The sequence below is a fragment of the Myotis davidii genome, unplaced genomic scaffold, assembly GCF_000327345.1.
Source record: "Myotis davidii unplaced genomic scaffold, ASM32734v1 scaffold484, whole genome shotgun sequence".
In the NCBI taxonomy this organism is placed as follows: domain Eukaryota; kingdom Metazoa; phylum Chordata; class Mammalia; order Chiroptera; family Vespertilionidae; genus Myotis; species Myotis davidii.
Genome location: NW_006295459.1, coordinates 587,336 through 591,899, shown reverse-complemented (window position 1 = coordinate 591,899; position 4,564 = coordinate 587,336). Strand labels below are relative to the sequence as shown.

Genomic DNA, 4,564 nt, shown 5'->3' with positions numbered 1-4,564 from the left:
AGAATAATGAGTCTTTACTCCCTTATACTTTGACTGCACATATAAAAAAGGATACAATATGATGATCAGATGTTGGTCTCTCTCCATGCTTCATATTTCAAAGGGATTAATCTGAATTCAAAACCTTGATTATTATGAGACCTGAATTTGTGACTGAAGCCATCCATGGCTCAAGATGAGGCATGTGGTTAAAAGCATAGCCACAGCAATAGTAAAAAGTATATTTGGAACTAAATGAGTAGATGTGCAGTGAAGAAATTGGCATTGCCCAGAGAGTAGTCTTTTGGCCTTTCCTATTGGCTTTTAGGTAATATTGCCTATTTTAAATCCTTGTACCACACCCTTCCCTTATTTTTCTTTCTCCCTCCTTTCACTACTTCCACTAAAAAGTTTGCTAAGACAGGTCCTAATCAGTGTCATAAAGCCTAATTTCAAACTAATTTCAAATTTTGTTGGGGGGCGGGGGTGTTATTATTTTATTTTTTAGTAAATGTATTGGAGTGACATAGGCTAATAAGATTATGATTCTGCTGCTTATTTGTTTTGTAACCAATGGGGAATCAATTAACATCAAAATCTTTCTCTTTTATATACCAGATACCAAGAAGAATTTGTGCAGTAGAATTCTGGAAAGAAGTAAATGAGATAATATATGGAAATAGCAGTAAAAAAGATGTCTGAAAAATAATAGGTACATAATTAATTATATCTATTATTATTGTGGTGGTTGTTATTATTGCTATCAATTTTATATCTCCTATAGTATTTATTTCTTGAGGAAGAGGAGAGATAATGTATTTAATCTGAACCCATAATTTTAAAAGAGCCATATGTTAGCTTATCCGGTGCAGATGAGGAGCTATTCTGGGATTATTTATGGAGAACTGAAAAAAAGTGGAAAAAAATCAAAGGCCTGTAAAAAAGAAGGATCTCTTACCCTTTGAGACAGCATGGATGGATGTGGAGAATATTGTGCTAAGCAAAATAGGTCAGTCAGAGAAAGACAAGTATCGCATGATTTCACTTACATGTGGAATCTAAGGGACAAAATAAGTTGACTAACAAGGTAGCACCACAGACATGGAAGCATGAAACAGAATGATAGATCTCAGAGGGAAGGCAGGAAGGAGATGTGATACATTTACACAATGGAGCACTATGCAGCTGTAAAAAAGAAGGATGGCTCTGGGGAATTTTATGCTGTAAAATAAGCCAGTCCGAGAAAGATAAAAATCACAAGATCTCAATTACATGTGGAATCTAAGGAACAAAATAAATTGACTAACAAGATAGCACCACAGACATAGAAGCATGACACAGAATGACAGATCTCAGAGGGAAGGCAGGAAGGAAGGTGGGAAGAGATTAACCAAAGAATTTATAAGCATATATGCATAGCCCATGGGCACAGGCAATAGACAGGCGAAGGCCTGGAAGGGGGAGGTGGGTGGAGGGAGGCAAAGAGGGGGAAATGGGGGACACCTGTAATACTCTCAACAATAAAATAAATTTTAAAATAATTATATAGCTCATAGGTGTACAATTCTATAACATATCATCTGTATATTGTATTGTGTGTTCACCACCCCCAAATCAAGTGTCCTTCCATCACTATTTATCTCCCATTAACCCTCTTCTTCCTCTTCCACCCAACCTGTCCTCCTATAATCACCATACTGTTATCAGTCTCTATGGGTGGTTGTTGTTTTTACTTAATCCCTTTTATCAATGAGCCTCCAATCCCCTCTCCCTTCTGACAGCTGTCAGTCTGTTCTCTGTTATCAATGAGTCTGGGGATTTTTTGCTTGTTAGTTTATTTTTGTTGCTTAGATTACACATATAAATAAAATCATATGGTACTTACCTTTCTCTGACTGGCTTATTTCACTTAGCATAATGTTCTCCAGGTTTACCTATGCTGTCACAAATGTAAGATTTCCTTATTTTCTATGGCTGAGGCTTATTTCACTTAGCATAATGTTCTCCAGGTCCATCTATGCCGTCACAAATGTAAGATTGCCTTATTTTCTATGGCTGAGTAGTATTCTATTGTGTAAATGTACCACAGCTTTTTTTTTAGCTTTTTATTAAAGTTTTGAAGGTGAAATTTTATTTTTTATTTTTGTAGCTCTCCATTAACAGTGGGTGAATTGTCCAATAGGAACCAGCAACTGGTTTTTTTGTTTGTTTGTTTTTTTAAATCAGCCTGCAGAAGAATATCTTCTCCCAATGTCACTGAGTTGCACCCTTCTTCATTCCTGTTGCTGGGGATTCCAGGGTTGGAAATGGCACAAATCTGGCTTGGCTTTCCATTCTGTGTAGTGTATCTGATTGCTCTTGTTGGAAATATCATTATTCTGTTTGTTATCTGGACTGATCATAGCCTTCACCAACCCATGTTCTACTTTCTGGCCATGCTATCAATGATTGATTTAAGTTTCTCTACTGCTACCATCCCCAAGATACTGGGTATCTTTGGGTTCAGCCTTCAGGAGCTGTGCTTTGGGTGCTGTGTTCCTCAAGTCTTTTTTATTCACTTTTTTTACAGTCATGGAGAACATTGTACTTCTTGCCATGGGTTTTGATCGCTATGTGGCTATTTGCAACCCCCTCAGATACAGCATGATCTTCACCAACAGAGTCATTGGTGTAATTGCTGTGGTTGTGGTTCTGAGAAGCTTATGCATGATTGTTCCCATCATTTTTCTCCTTCTGAGGCTGCCTTACTGTGGACATAGAATCATCCCTCACCTATTGTGAGTACATGACAGTGGCACATCTGGCTTGTGCCAGTATTAGTGCCCATGTCTACTACGGTCTTGGGAATATTTCTATCTTGTTTCTGGATGTGCTTCTGATCATCGTCTCCTATGTAAGGATCCTATACACTGTCTTCCACCTCCCTTCCCAGGATGCCCGATTATAGGCTCTAAATACTTGCAGCTCCCATATCTGTATCATCTTAGCCTTCTTTGGTCCAGCTCTCTTGTCCTTCCTCACTCACCGCTTTGGTCACAGTATTACACAGTATATCATTATCCTTCTAGCTAATCTCTATGTAGTCATCCCTCCTGCCCTCAACCCAGTCATTTATGGGATCAGAACCAAGCAGATCCAGAATTGGATACAGAGTATTTTTGTTAAAAAAAAATAATAACAAATGAGATGTAACTGATTCCAGTTATGAAAGTATAAAGTCTGAGAAGACTGAAATTTGTAAAAAAAATTTAATAAATAAATTTCTTTCACCAAAATTAACTGTGAGATATATATATATTTGGCTGCAATTGTTGGAAGCATGTGTGCCCAAGTGTTTACTAGCAATTAAATTCTTTATTGACTCTGGCATAGAATATGTCATATAAGAGTAAACTGTTAGGGAGAACTAACAGTTTCTGTTAAACCTATATGGATTTCTAGATCTCTTTAATAAGATTAGTAATAAGATTTATTTCATACAGATATTCAGCTAAAGATCATATGGCCAATGAAAAACGCAAAGTTTCTACAAATAATAAAGTACTACCTGAAAAGAAATATATACTTTTTGAGAGGGCACAGGCCGGGCTGAGGAGCCCCCCTCACCACCTCTGAGTGCACAAATTTTTGTGCACCGGGCCTCTAGTATATATATAATTGGCTGTAATTGTTGGAAGCATGTGTGCCCAAATGTTTACTAGCAATTAAATTCTTTATTGACTCTGGCATAGAATATGTCATATAAGAATAAACTTCAAGAAAAACTTTAATTCACTGAAGGGAGAACTAACAGTTTCTGTTAAAACTATATGGTTTTCTAGATCTCTTTAATAAGATTAGTAATAAGATTTATTTCATACAGATATTCAGCTAAAGATCATATGGCCAATGAAAAACGCAAAGTTTCTACAAATAATAAAGTACTACCTGAAAAGAAATATATACTTTTTACTGAAGTGTATGCAAGTCAAAGATGGGGATTAGGCTAGTTTTGTTTTGTTTTTTTCGTGTGTGTGTGTGTGTGTGTGTGTTTCCTTTCTATACTCTCAAGTTTCTGATTCTGTGAAGCTCTTCATAAATGACCATCATTTCATACTCTCATTCTTGAACTGGTAGAGTTAATATTGTGGTACCTGTGATGGCCCTTTTTTCTTGGCGTTTTTATTGACTCTGGCATAGAATATGTCATATAAGAATAAACTTCAAGAAAAACTTTAATTCACTGAAGGGAGAACTAACAGTTTCTGTTAAAACTATATGGTTTTTATTTTTTATTACAAAGGGTATTACATATGACATACACTCATTCTTGAACTGGTAGGTTTAATAGTGTGGTACCTGTGATGGCCCTTTTTTCTTGGCATTTAAAAATGCTTGTGGAATAAATAATGAAAATTATATGTGAAGTTAAATTGATGGTTATAAAAACTTGTGAACATATTAGTTTTTGTTTTGTTTTGTTAATCCTCACCCAAGGATATTTTTCCATTGACTTTTAGGGAGAGTGGAAGAGAGAGGGAAAAATAGAGAGAAACATCAATGCAAGAGAAACACATCGATTGGTTGCCTCCTGCACGGGCCCTGC

At 36.3% G+C, this 4,564-nt stretch overlaps 1 pseudogene; it reads left to right on the top strand.

Annotated features, from left to right (window-relative positions):
- Window positions 1-3,154, top strand: part of LOC102753995 — a 7,397-nt pseudogene extending 4,243 nt beyond the window's left edge.
- The last annotated feature ends 1,410 nt before the right edge of the window (window positions 3,155-4,564 follow it).